The sequence below is a fragment of the Oncorhynchus clarkii genome, chromosome 7 (genome assembly GCF_045791955.1).
Source record: "Oncorhynchus clarkii lewisi isolate Uvic-CL-2024 chromosome 7, UVic_Ocla_1.0, whole genome shotgun sequence".
In the NCBI taxonomy this organism is placed as follows: Eukaryota; Metazoa; Chordata; class Actinopteri; order Salmoniformes; family Salmonidae; genus Oncorhynchus; species Oncorhynchus clarkii.
The window spans coordinates 14125872-14141216 of record NC_092153.1 but is presented as its reverse complement, the minus strand read 5'-3'; positions in this window follow the sequence as shown (position 1 = coordinate 14141216).

Sequence of the window (15345 nt, the reverse complement as noted above, 5' to 3'; positions counted from 1 at the left end):
AAAAGAAACCGAACATTATGATACAAAAAGAAACCATGAACTTGAAACTGGTAATATCACTGTGGTGATTTACTTCAGTGTACAATATTACTATATCATTTATTATGATAACTCTCTGAAGATTCTCTTTTTAAACATCTCTATTCTCTCCCTCTCTCTCCTCCTTTTCTCCCTCTCCCTCTCTCTCTCTTCCTTCTCTCTCTCCCTCTCTCTCCCTCTCTCTCCTCCTTCTCTCTCCCTCTCTCTCTCCCTCTCTCTCTCTCTCTTTTCCTTCTCTCTCCCTCTCTCTCCCTCTCCCTCTCTCTCCCCCTTCTCTCTCCCCCTCTCTCTGCCCCTCCCTCTCTCTCTTATAGTAGAAACCTCTTTCATCAGGTGAGGGTGAATTAATTGACAAGTTGGCTGAACATCAAGGCAGAACCCTGCTTCCTCACAACCCTCTCATTTATTCACTGACATCAACACAAACCCAGGTGATAAAATAAATATCAGTTAGGCCTATATGAAAGGTTAGCTGGGCCATGAATTCATTCACAGGTCTTGTCCTGTAATGTTGCAGTATTACCAATGTTATGGCACTAAAAAAAACAATAACAAAATATTAAACTATTGGTGTTATTACTGAAAATTGCCATTCATAGACTCAAATGGAATACTGTCATAAACCAAATGGTAGAGAATGGAGATATTAAGAGGTAGAGGATACATGGAAGGAGGAAGAGTCAATAGATGTTTATCAAGAGTTTAGATGAAGGTATTTGCTCCAGTTGTCCATATTGTATCAGCTAGAGAAGACCAGAACAGCATTCAGAAACGGATGGCAATACAACCAATCTAATCCAAACTAGCTTAGTTTTCTTCCTTATGTCCATCCTCTCTGTCTCTCTCTCACACACACACACACACGGGGGCTAGCGGGAGCTAGCGGGGGCTAGCGGGCACTAGCAGGGGCTAGTGGGAGCTAGCGGGAGCTATGCATTGGTTTGTTTTTAACTGATTAGAAGACTGATAGATAGAGGTGGGTTAGGGTGACCTTACCTCCTGACTAAACACAAGGTTGGACATTTGTCTCCCCACACCAGAATGTCCTGACAAGTCACTAGAATGTCCTGACAAGTCACCAGAATGTCCTGACAAGTCACTAGAATGTCCTGAAAAGTCACTAGAATGTCCTGACAAGTCACCAGAATGTCCTGACAAGTCACCAGAATGTCCTGACAAGTCACCAGAATTTCCTGACAAGTCGCCAGAATGTCCTGACAAGTCAAGTCACCAGAATGTTCTGACAAGTCACCAGAATGTCCTCACAAGTCACCAGAATGTCCTGACAAGTCATCAGCATGTCCTGGCAAGTCACCAGAATGTCCTAACAAGTCACCAGAATGTCCTGACAAGTCACCAGAATGTCCTGACAAGTCACCAGAATGTCCTAACAAGTCACCAGAATGTCCTGACAAGTCACCAGAATGTCCTGACAAGTCACCAGAATGTCCTAACAAGTCACCAGAATGTCCTGACAAGTCACCAGAATGTCCCGACAAGTCACCAGCATGTCCTGACAAGTCACCAGATTGTCCTAACAAGTCACCAGCATGTCCTGACAAGTCACCAGAATGTCCTGACAAGTCACCATAATGTCCTGACAAATCACTAGAATGTCCTGACAAGTCACCAGAATGTCCTGACAAGTCACCAGAATGTCCTGACAAGTAAAGTCACCAGAATGTCCTGACAAGTCACCATATTGTCCTGACAAGTCACCAGAAGGTCCAAAACAAGATTTTCTTATGAAAAGTCAGGACTTTTTTCATGTCCTGAATTTGTTAACATTTTAGGCTTATTAAGGGTTCGGTTTGGGGTTAACGTTAGGGTTAAAGTTAAGAGTTAGGTTTAGGAATTAGAGTTAGTTAAGGTTAGGGTTAGGGTTGGGTCAAGGCAGTGGCAAAACTATACATTTGTTGGTGGGTGGGCCCAAATGTTTGGGAAAGCAGCCAGCTTCCTGCAATGTGACACATTTTGCCATGGGGCAAATATAAAACATTAAAACGCTAATCTCATGCTATTTTACGCACTTTACCTTAAGGCTGAGAGAAAATGTTCCTGTTTTAAAGCAAATTTCCTGGGTATGGGTGTGAGTGGGTTAAGGTTAGGGCAGCTGCACTGCTCAGTAGCCTGACAAGGCTGACTGCCTGCCTGCCTGCCTGCCTGCCTGTCTGTCTGTCTGTCTGTCTGTCTGTCTGTCTGATACTGTGTGTATGTAGGTCTATGTCTGTCTATCTGTGTCTGATACTGTGTGTATGTAGGTCTATATCTGTCTGTCTGTGTCTGATATTGTGTGTATGTAGGTCTATGTCTGTCTGTCTGTGTCTGATACTGTGTGTATGTAGGTCTATGTCAGTGTCTAACACAGTGTGTGCTGCTCCATCACAGGGAAGACTGGAAAAGCAGCTCTTCTCTACTCTGACTTTGATTCCAGATTATTGGGCTAATTACTCTCCACTCATGAGACAGTTCATATGTAATCAACAACCACAGAGCTTTGTTCAACGTAATCACGCTACGACATCCTTCTGGGGTCCCGATGTAGAAAATACACTTTCCATCCACTATTCACAGTAAAAAACAAAAATAGTTCGGTCCCCAAAACGTTACATGGATGGTCTATTTCCCCATCAAACCTATCACTGTCAATCATGAAATGGGCAATCTGCAGTTGCTGCGTCATTTTTGGATTTATATATATTGATACTCTATGTACCTGTTGATTCTTCAACAACATAACTTACTAATGCCTCATGAGCTTAGTTCAAATGCCGTTCCCCATCCAAACCCAACTATAAGCTTTTTTACTCCAATGTTTGTAAACAATGGAAATGTAAATAAACACTGTGTAACCTCAAAACATGGTTAACACTGTAATGTTGATATCGTGGATAGTCCGTCCTTCTACTCACAGCTCTGTCTATGAATTTGAGAGGGGTTACATTTCTCCAATCCTTCAGCTTTTTCACTGAAACAGTGACGAAACAGTATACTTCCGGCGCTGACAGACATGGCCGACTCGCTTCACGTTCCTAGGAAACTATGCAGTATTTTGTTTTTTTACGTGTTATTTCTTACATTGGTACCCCAGGTAATCTTAGGTTTCATTACATACAGTCGGGAAGAACTGCTGAATATAAGAGCAGCGTCAACTCACCATCAGTACGACCAGGAATATGACTTTCCTGAAGCGGATCCTGTGTTCTGCCTTTCACCCAGGACAACGGAATGGATCCCAGCCTGTGACCCAAAACAATGACGTTGTAAAAGAGGCATATGAAGCGGTCTTCTGGTCAGACTCCGGAGACGGGCACATCGCGCACCACTCCCTAGCATACTACTCGCCAATGTCCAGTCTCTTGACAACAAGGTTGATGAAATCCGAGCAAGGGTAGCACTCCAGAGAGACATAAGAGACTGTAACGTTCTTTGCTTCACGGAAACATGGCTCACTTGAGAGACGCTAATGGAATCGGTGCAGCCAGCTGGTTTCTTCACGCATCGCGCCGACAGAAACAAACATCTTTCTGGTAAGAAGAGGGGCGGGGGCGTATGCCTTATGGTTAACGAGACGTGGTGTGATCACAACAACATGCAGGAACTCAAGTCCTTCTGTTCACCTGACTTAGAATTCCTCACAATCAAATGTCGACCGCATAATCTACCAAGGGAATTCTCTTCGATTATAATCACAGATGTATGTATTCCCCCCAAGCAGACACATCGATGGCCCTGAACAAACTTTATTTGACTCTTTGCAAACTGGAAAACACATATCCTGAGGCTGCATTCACTGTGGCTGGGTATTTTAACAAGGCTAATCTGAAAACAAGACTCCCTAAATTGTATCAGCATATCGATTGCGCAACCAGGGCTGGTAAAACCTTGGATCATTGCTATTCTAACTTCCGCAATGTATATAAGGCCCTCCCCCACCCTCCTTTTGGAAAAGCTGACCACGACTCCATTTTGTTACTCCCTGCCTACAGACAGAAACTAAAACAAGAAGCTCCCGCGCTCAGGTCTGTTCAACGCTGGTCCGACCAATCTGATTCTACGCTTCAAGACTGCTTCGATCACGTGGACTGGGATATATTCCGCATTGCTTCCAACAACAACATTGACGAATACGCTGATTCGATGAGCGGGTTCTTTAGAAAGTGCATTGACGATGTCGTTCCCATAGCAACGATTAAAACATTCCCAAACCAGAAACCGTGGATTGATGGCAGCATTCGAGTGAAACTGAAAGTGCGAACCACTGCTTTTAACCAGGGCAAGATGACCGGTAACATGACCGAATACAAACAGTGTAGCTATTCCCTCCGCAAGGCAATCAAACAAGCTAAGCCTCAGTATAGAGACAAAGTAGAGTCACAATTCAACGGCTCAGACACAAGAGGTATGTGGCAGGGTCTACAGTCAATCACGGATTACAAAAAGAAAACCAGCCCCGTCACGGACCAGGATGTCTTGCTCGCAGGCAGACTAAATAACTTTTTTGCCCGCTTTGAAGAAAATACAGTGCCACTGACACGGCCCGCAACCAAAACCTGCGGACTCTCCTTCACTGCAGCCGACGTGAGTAAAACATTTAAACCTGTTAACCCTCCAAACCCGTCATCAAGCTCGAGACCCTGGGTCTCGACCCCGCCCTGTGCAACTGGGGACTGGACTTCCTGACAGGACACCCTCAGGTGGTGAGGGTAGGTAACAGCATCTCCACCCCGCTGATCCTCAACACTGTGGCCCCACAAGGGTGCGTTCTGAGCCCTCTCCTGTACTCCCTGTTCACCCAAGGATGCGTGGCCATGCACGTCCCCAACTCAATCATCAAGTTTGCGGACGACACTACAGTGGTAGGCTTGATTACCAACAACGACGAGACGGCCTACAGGGAGGAGCAGGAGGGCCCTCGGAGTGTGGTGTCAGGAAAATAACCTCACACTCAACGTCAACAAAACAAAGGAGGCCCCCCTATCCACATCGATGGGACAGTAGTGGAGAGGGTAGTAAGTTTTAAGTTCCTCGGCATACACATCACGGATAAACTGAATTGGTCCACCCACACAGACAGCGTCGTGAAGAAGGCGCAGCAGCGCCTCTTCAACCTCAGGACGCTGAAGAAATTTAGCTTGTCACCAAAAGCACTCACAAACTTCTACAGATGCATAATCGAGAGCATCCTGTCGGGCTGTATCACCGCCTGGTACGGCAACTGCTCCGCCCACAACCGTAAGGCTCTCCAGAGGGTAGTGAGTTCTGCACAACGCATCACCGGGGTTAAACTACCTGCCCTCTAGGACACCTACACCACCCGATGTCACAGGAAGGCCATAAAGATCATCAAGGACAACAAGCAACCGAGCCACTGCCTGTTCACCCCGCTATCATCTAGAAGGCGAGGTCAGTACAGGTGCATCAAAGCAGGGACCGAGTGACTGAAAAACATCTTCTATCTCAAGGCCATCAGACTGTTAAACAGCCACCACTAACATTGAGTGGCTGCTGCCAACACACTGGCTCAACTCCAGCCACTTTAATAATGGGAATTGATGGAAATTGATGGAAAATATATCACTTGCCACTTTAAACAATGCTACTTAATATAATATTTACATACCCTACATTACTAATCTCATTTGTATATGTATATACTGTACTCTGTATCATCTACTGCATCTTTATGTAATACATGTATCACTAGCCACTTTAAACTATACCACTTTGTTTACATACCCTACATTACTCATCTCATATACACTGTACTCGATACCATCTACTGTATCTTGCCTATGCCGTTCTGTACCTTCACTCATTCATATATATTTATATACACATTCTTTATCCCTTTACACTTGTGTGTATAAGGTAGTAGTTTTGGAATTGTTAGGTTAGATTACTCGTTGGTTATTACTGCATTGTCGGAACTAGAATCACAAGCATTTCGCTACACTCGCATTAACATCTGCTAACCATGTGTATGTGACCAATACATTTGATTTGATTTGGATTTGATTTGATTTGGTGTTACACTTTGCTATTGTTGCAACTCCGGATTGTCCCTTTAAGGTGAGAACAGACGATGACAGATGAGTTCATATATCCACCCCGTCAACCTCTCTGTCGTTACTCACGGCCTTGCTAGGCCACTGGCCATACATAGCCACAGACACGCACACAAACGCATGTACATTGCACACATGCACACGCACGCACACACACACACAACCATGCACGGCAGACACTTCCAGGTCTCTAACGAGGTGGCTAATTAATTCCCACTTTTATCTCCTAGTCGTTTTCATCAGAGATACACGTTGCTTTTCTGACAGGAGAAAATTGTGGGGCAATTAAATCATCTGTAGATGAACACTTCAGCCGACGGAATGAACAGCTAAATGCTACATTCACTTCTAGAGATGTGATAGTTGAGAATGAAAATGAAGCTGACTGAGTGACTGTGGTCACTGTCTGGTCATTATTCAGCAGAGTCTGACTGAGTGACTGTGGTCACTGTCTGGTCATTATTCAGCAGAGTCTGACTGAGTGACTGTGGTCACTGTCTGGTCATTATTCAGCCGAGTCTGACTGTGTGACTGTGGTCACTGTCTGGTCATTATTCAGCAGAGTCTGACTGAGTGACTGTGGTCACTGTCTGGTCATTATTCAGCAGAGTCTGGGATTCACTTACACATACAGAAGAACGAGGGAAACAAAATGTTGGTTTGATCTTTTTAAAGGTTGACTTCCTTTTTGAAATTCACTCCGACCTAAATGATTGTTCTTTGACACATACACATTCATCTTTCAGTTTCTCTACCCAATGTTGCCTCTTGCATATGATTTCACTATGCCCTCAATCTGTTGAAGAAAAAAACAAACAGTTCCCCCAAAACGATTCCTCCCCAGCCTCCTCAATTCCTGTGATTGTGGAAATGATTTTTGTTCCTTATTTTCTTAACCCCTGTCCCAATTAACCTCTCGCTGTGAGCCCGAAGCACATGGGCCAGTACAGCAGTTCATAGGACTCCCACATACAGTCTGAATCCAGGCATTGTCTCATCTGTCCTGTATAGAAAGGACGGGGGAAAGAAAGAGAGAAAGAGACCTCTCCTTTTTTGGGGTTTATTCTTCCTGAACTACCCCCTGGGCTTGTCAATATGGGGCGCGGAGGAGAACAGGGAGGGTAGCCTCCTGACAGGCTCTTTTGGGAGGGGCGCGGCCTGTTTTGTGGAGCAGTGGCGATGGCGTGAGTCGTGGCCAGCAGGGGGGCATAGTCTGCACTCCAATCTCCCTCCACACACCGCTAGGTCTCAATGGCTGGATTAGAGAACACGCCCCAGTCTTAATCTCTGATATGTTCCTAGCAGATACACACACACACACACACAGAAAGATGTGAAATACACACACACACACACACACACAAACACACACACACACACACACACACACACATACGAACACACATTAAATCGGTTACAGCAAAGTGAGATGCAGGGCAGTTTGTGTGGTTCACAATAACGGTTAAACATTCCAACAATGGCTATAGGTCTCATTTACATCTATGAACGTGTGGTAATATCAGTATCCACTCCATGGCAGATCAGGTCTTTTTTTTTTACATTTTTATCCTCCTTTTTGCCACAATAATGAGAGATAAAGGTCAGTGTTTCATGTGGGGGAGAAATTAAGCCAGAGTTCTTGGTTGCTTAACAGTTCTCCTAGTTCACCAACTCCAATAAATGAACGTGTACAACAAGCCAAAGGCCCTTTTTTTAACAAATTTAATTCATTTCTCTAGACAACTGTGAAATTTGCCATTGACATTAGTCATTACCCTAAGGCAAACTAAAAGATGATCTCGGCTAATAAATGATCCCTAACAAGGAAGTGCTCCTCTCTCTCTCTCTCTTTCTCTCCCTCTCTCCTACTGGTACAGGCTGCTGTTAACACCACACTGCTTTAGACCCACACTGCTCCTCCTGTCTCCATCTCAGCCTCAGTCTTCCTGCTCTCTCTTGGCTGTTGAGTGTCTCTCTCCTCTCCCCTCTTCTCCCCTCTCCTTCACACAGTGCCCTCAAGACCCCACATTATGCAGTGGCATCATCAAAGCCACCACAGCCCCGGTTCTGGAAGCTTCTGGACAGATTCTAGAATACTCCACGGAGCTTCCTGGTTCAGGCTGGAGAGACTAGGGAGAGGCGAGGCAACGGAGAGCAGAGCAGGGAGACTGTGAGGCTGTGAGTGACAGCTAGGAGAGAGGGATCTGTGAGACAGAAGGGGGAAAGGCTAATCATGAGGAAGAGAATCTGTCTCTGCAGCTGCACCCAGCCATCAGTGATACTAAACAATAAGGAAGATGTTCTAAGCACGGAAGTTAAGGGTCAAGCTGGAGGACGACCGGGTCCTCACAATGACTGCAACACTGTTCAACATGGTGCAACAGAGACAGAGAGAGATAGCCCTCTCAACCCAAAATAAACTACACTATTTAAGAGTGCAAGGATGTGTTCCAGCTCAATTTTAAATCAGGATAGGGTTGATAGCCATACCATAATCAAACTATCCATAACATTATTACTAAATATTGGTTATAATCAAACATGTTATTTTTGGTTCAGATACAATGCTATTCACAATAATTGTTTCCTGAAAGGTGAAATTCATTATTAGGAAACTGAGACATGAATATCTGTCTATCTCTAAAATGACAACATCACGTTTCCTCATCGGAGAAAATGGAATTGTTCAAATTGTGTTTGCGAGAAGGGCTCATCCATTGGAGGCAGCGCATAATGCCATATTCATTTTTTTTCCCTACTCCGACTTCCAATTTATTGAAGTAACAGAGCAGAAAATGCACTGACAGCTGTAGCACTTTGTGAATTAGTATATACATTCCCTATGCCCTGCGAGAAAACGCAAGCCTCATTGTATTCCTGTAATTGCCACAGGCTCTGAAACTGGAAAGGCAATAGCAGCGGTGCAATTAGACTGGGAGAGCTAAATATGTCAGGGGATATTTTAAACGTCAGATCACATGTTAAGCCTTCAATCCCATGTTCTGGAGGGGAAAGTTGATGGGAGGAGAGGTAATCAGTAGAGGTCACATATCATGAAGACGTGAGTGGGAGTTAGCAGATATTAAACAGCCTTATGGATATCTATCTACATCAGCCTTACTATTCACGATTATCATTGTTTTCAACGTAGTAGTGACAAAAATCAGAAATGGTCAACAGAAATCAATACTTCCATTTCTTCCAAGTTCTTTTCCTCTTTGTTGCCATTCACAGCATTCAGTTTGTCAGATTACCACGAACCTGCAATCTGACGTTTGAGCTTCACGTTGAACCGTCTGACATCGACTGAACCCTTTGGGGAGACAACGCGTCCTTTGATGAACATTGTACCTCACTATTTGACGACATTACAAAGCACTGCTCATTCCATATAAAACTGAACAAAATAGAACACAGAGAACTCTGTTCTAAAAATCCTTGAAAGTGTTCATCAATCTGAACTGGAACTTCGAAGTGTAGAAGTCCCTAGCTAAGATGTCCCAGAGGCACTACAAGCATTAGGAATCACAACTTATCAACCAGTCTGTCTGTCTCACATGCAGGTGAATAGCCTCAAGGCCTTCATGAATGAATGTATGGATGATTGATGAACGATGAGGTAGACTCAACAGCTTGGACCAATACACACCAGACCTCTGTGGTCAGGTTACACGCAATGTGATGGCTACGTCAACACCGCTAGCGTGTTAGTGTTAGCATAGAGCTAATTCTCCATTCACTTCCAGTGGTTATGCTAATGCACTAACAGCAACAAAAGTCCCCAATATGCTAACAAATAGACACCACTTTATTTGGAATGACAAGCCAGACAAAATTAAAAGGCCCATACATAATGAATATGAATTTGGAGGGCAGAAATTATTTAATATTAATGCATTGAACCTCTCATTAAAGGCTTCAGTCATACAAAAACTATACTTAAATCCGAACTGGTTCTCTAGCAGATTGTTAAGAATGGCCTTTTTCCCCTCATTCAGATTACAAGCTCTCACTTAGTTTGAAAATTAAATAATCTCCAAAATATTGCTATTTTTCTCCAGAAAGCTGGGTGCAATTTCAGTTTAATCCACCAGAAAATACAGAACAAAAATTAGAACAAATAATTATGGTTAAACTCAAATATAATAATTTATAAAAAATAAAAAATAAAAATGGGGAGAGAAAAACAAACTAAAACAGTATAATCTTTCTATGATATGACAAATAGGACCAGTGGAGTTATGTCACACATGCAGTTAACAAAGATATATGGAAAAGTCTGCCCTATCTAAAATTACTAACAACGGATTTTTGATGTACCGATTCCACGGCACATGGTTTATGAACTGATAAACAAACCAAAGTCAGATTCAAAACGTAGAGTTTTTCCATAGAAATTATTATACAAAATTCTTGCAACCAGTAGAATGTTATATACAGTATATATATATATATATATGGGGGCTACAACTATCCCAGCTCTGCAGATTTTGCTGTGAAGAGATAGAATAATTAGATCTTTGTTTTGGTACTTCCCATACTGTATGTAGCTTGTTTATCTTCGCAGGTTCAGGAATGTATAAAATAGCACTGCTGGATGATTTGAAAAGTCATAGTCAATCGACCAAAAATATAATAATACTCTTAGCAAATCAAGACTGGATGGTCTTCAGAGATAGATGGGAGGGGTTGAGGGTACTTTAGCTGAAGGCTGGGACTAAAAACAAACAACAGATAACTAATGTAAAATATGCTGTCTGTGAAATGCATACATAGTATGTATAAACTGGAAGTAGAAACCTGCATTGCATTGTTGTCAATTAGTTTACTCCAATTAGGGGAGGGGTGGAAGGGTTATGGGGAAAAAATAAAGAAGGGAAATATATTTTAAAACAAATAGATGCCAACCGACTACAGAAAGGGAAAGTGACAATGTAAACACTTGTCCTTCCCCATATTAGATGTTCCATCATCTTCATTGTTTCTCGTGCACCAGGCGCATTTCAGACCCAGCGCTTCAATTTGCCACGCTGCCTTTCAAACTACAAGTTCATTTATTGCTGTTTATTACATTGTCATGTCAGATGAATTGATAACACGACACAACTTGTCTGCCGTCTTGTCGTCTTGTTGTTGCTATGGCAGTCTGATTAGGAGGTCAAGGGCGCTAACAGATGACACATGTGGGAAATGGAAGATGAGATGTCATTTGTTCAAGTCTGTCCCTTGTTGCCGTTGTGGAATTAAAACTAGTACTCTGTAAAGGGTGTCATTGTAGCCAGACACACCACCTGTCTTACTCTTCAGATCTGAGGAGGAGAAGATAAGGAGGAGGTAGAGGAGGAGGAGGAGAAGAAGAAGATAAGGAGGAGGTTGCTGAGGAGGAGGGCAAGAAAAAGATTAGGAAGAGGAGGAGGAGGGAAAAGTAGAGGAGGAGGAGGAGGTAGATGTAGGAGGTGGAAGAGGTAGAGGAGGAGGACAAGGAAGAGGAGGAGGAAGGAGAGGAGGTAGAGGAGGAGGAGGAGGAAAAGGTAGAGGAGGAATAGGAGGAAGAAGAGGAGGAGGAGGAAGAGGGAGGCCTCAAGAATTAGAAGTGATGGTCCATGATAAAGGCTAGCAGGACACCTACAGTATTATTCTGATCATATTTGACCACATCACCATCATACTATTCAGATACATCTTTTTACTCTGAATGATTGAGAGTCAGAGTGATCTTGTTGACATGATGGAGTTGGAAGACAGTGGGTCATGGTTAAGGTTTGCAGGCCAACACCATGGAGCCAAGGGTCCTACCATCATGGAATAAACACTTTCCGGCTGAGAATCATTCATTCATGACCCTGATTGTTCTGCCTCCCTTGACAGGAGACCTTTGTTGCAGAAATCGTTTTTCGAGACCTGACCCTTCTCCTCAGCAAAGCGGTAAGGTTAAATGGAAGTTCGTTGATCATTGGGTTCAGGATGTTCACAAAAAGTTGCAACCTAATGTTATGACATCAATGGCCTAAAAACATTTTGATTTAATATTCAATATAAACCCACATTTCTATGAAAACATTTGGACAGGTCCAGGCGTTGGTCAGATCTAACCCTGACCTTATATAATAATAACAGTAATGTTCCATACATTACATACCCTGTATCTCAGTAAGTGCAGGCTTTAAAACACTACAGGTCCTCAAACATGGCCCCTGAGCATCTCAAACCCAGGAGGCTTAAACATGAAAGCAGCATTACTATACATTCACAAAGCCAAACAGTAAAATCTCCAAACAAAAAAAGCCTATATGGCGGGGTACAGAAAGAGCTGACAGCAGTGTTCAAGACCCCTATTTGAGTCACTTTGAAATGTTAGTGGATGCACCTTTACCAATCCTACAGGGATGAATCAACCTTGCTCTCCTATCTGAGACTGTACAACCAGCACACCTAGCATTACAATAGGGGCTACATCAAGAGACAGCCAAGCCTGAGTGACAGGTGCTTCCCTCTGCTTTAAAGCCTTGGTTCTCCGCTCATTTGCATGGCTGGGTTTCAGGTATGGCTCGTGGTGCCAGCTAGCTAATCGGGGCTCCCACCACCCCACTACCCTCTCCTCCCAGCGCCCTTCCTACCCCAGGGGGACGAGGCGGGACGGGGGGTGAAATCCTCTTAATGGTGCACGCTCGCCCTCGTCTCGCGGGACGGGGGTGTGGCGTGGGGACGGTGTGTAGTGAGCGTGTGCCGAGGAGAGGCTGGTCTCTACAGGGACTGACCTTCCCCTTCACGCCGCCGCAGTCCTCCCATTAATATTGCTTTAATTACACAGAGTCAACCGGCCTCCCCCGCCTCGCTCCCGCTGCTGCCGTCTCCCCCTCTTCCTCCTCCCCTCCGTCTCTCCCTCACCACGGGGAACACTCACTCCATTATGGAGGAGAGAAAAAGAGGAGGCCAAACACCTCCCCCCGACAGAGAGAGGGATGAAGAAATACAATTTTCAACTCCCAGACTCTTTTCACAGATCAAATGATTTTTTTTCTTCTGTGGTGGCCAATGATGAAATGCAATCCATGAGACAAATTAGAAATGGGAGATATTATTTCTACGGGCCCAATCTATTTCAAACACAGGGGCTGAAATCGGGAAATAGGCCTCTTGGTGCCTGAGAAGGAAGGGGTGTTAGACAGATTGAACTCGAAATAAACTCTATCTAATCTGCGGAATATCCAGATGATATTTAAGGCCAACAGTCATAATTCCACCACCGGAATGGTTGGAGAGATCCCCTCTCTCAGAATGCTGTCCTTATTGTGGAGAACCATCGTTAATCACATGGCTTCCATGGAATCTGTGCTCAAGTATTCCAGAACTTTATAGTGACTGATTACTGACCAAATATAATCAGTTCATTCCAGTGAGGAAGGTGATTTATGATTCCCAGGATAATAAAGTACAGTATATTTAACATGTGTAAAGTGATCCCTAAGCACCGCCTCTGACTCTTTGATTCATGTAGATTTAATTAAGCAGCACACTAATTAATTAAGCAATAACTAATGACAAGGTGTGCATTTATGCAAAGATAATACAACACCTCAGGTGAGGTGATACTCGGATGAGACGTCCAATCAGATTTTGTGTTACTGATGAGTGTGGGGACGACAACAAAGGAAGATTACATGAGTCCAGCAACAGTAGGCCTATGTGACCACTACATTTAAGCATGCACAAATATTACCAGAAATGTATCTAACATGAACCTATATTTATTTCTAATAAAAATTACCCAACTAAAGGCTAATATATAGAAGGGGTATATGAAATGTGACGACACAACACAATCCTAAAAGAAGAAATAGCCATTTCCTCAGGGTTGGCGTCAGCAACACTTACAGTTGTTTAAAGTCAGCTCGTCAGCTCATTGCCAAACACCTGTTTTCTGATCAGCCCGGTCACACTCCTATTTGTAGTAAATACGCTTTGCTGCTGTACTCGTGTCAAATGTCTCTACTTACGTCGTTCTGATATGCGTACAAGAAGAGACCTATTTACTCTGATTAATGGCGTGTCTGGTGTGGGGCTGTGTGTAAGCGGCTCGCGTTGAGACACGGGTGACAAATAAATCTATCAATCATAAGCGGAACTGTAATCCCACAGAGCCATCACACAGAGATGCAACCTAAACACTTTATCAACGGGCCCCCGGCTCAGCACTCCCCCGGCCCCCATAAACACACACCAGAGTTACCTTCTGGATACAACCTGACCTCACCGGTTTTAAGTGAAAAATGTATGTTAATAACTGACTTTAATAACTGTATGTTAATAACTGACTTTAATAACTGTATGTTAATAACTGACTTTAATAACTGTATGTTAATAACTGACTTTAATAACTGTATGTTAATAACTGACTTTAATAACTGTATGTTAATAACTGACTTTAATAACTGTATGTTAATAACCGACTGTAATAACTGTATGTTAATAACCGACTTTAATAACTGTATGTTAATAACTGACTTTAATAACTGTATGTTAATAACTGACTTTAATAACTGTATGTTAATAAATGCCAAATTTTGACAATTTTGTGCTTTCGGTATCACCCTTAGCTGTTGTAGATCCACAAAGTATATTAGGATATTATGGATAATTATTTAAATTATCTACACACTACACTGGTCTCTCTCTGGCTCTGTCGCTCAACAGCATGCTTAGATATGAAGGCATAGGCTACATCATGTTTCTGGAAACAGTTAAGAGAGGCCAACCAGCCCTACAACAGAGCCGCAGATGTTTAATCACTTACATATGAATCTAATTCTCTAGCCTCGAACCTACACAAAACCACCCAGACCCATCCACCACCCAAACCTAGCTACCACCCAAACCCAGATACCACCCAAACCCATCTACCACCCAAACACATCTACCATCCAAACACATCTACCACCCAAACCCATCTACCACCTGTCACGTTCTGACCTTAGTTCCTTTGTTTTGTCTTTGTTTAGTATGGTCAGGGCGTGAGTTGGGTGGGTTGTCTATGTTAGTTTTTCTATATTTTCTATTTCTGTGTTTGGCCTGATATGGTTCTCAATCAGAGGCAGCTGTCTATCGTTGTCCCTGATTGAGAACCATATTTAGGTAGCCTGTTTTCCATTGTGTTTTGTGGGTGGTTATTTTCAGTCTTTGTGTGTCTGCACCAGACAGAACTGTTTCGGTTGTTTCTTTGTTGGTTTTGTTATTCAGT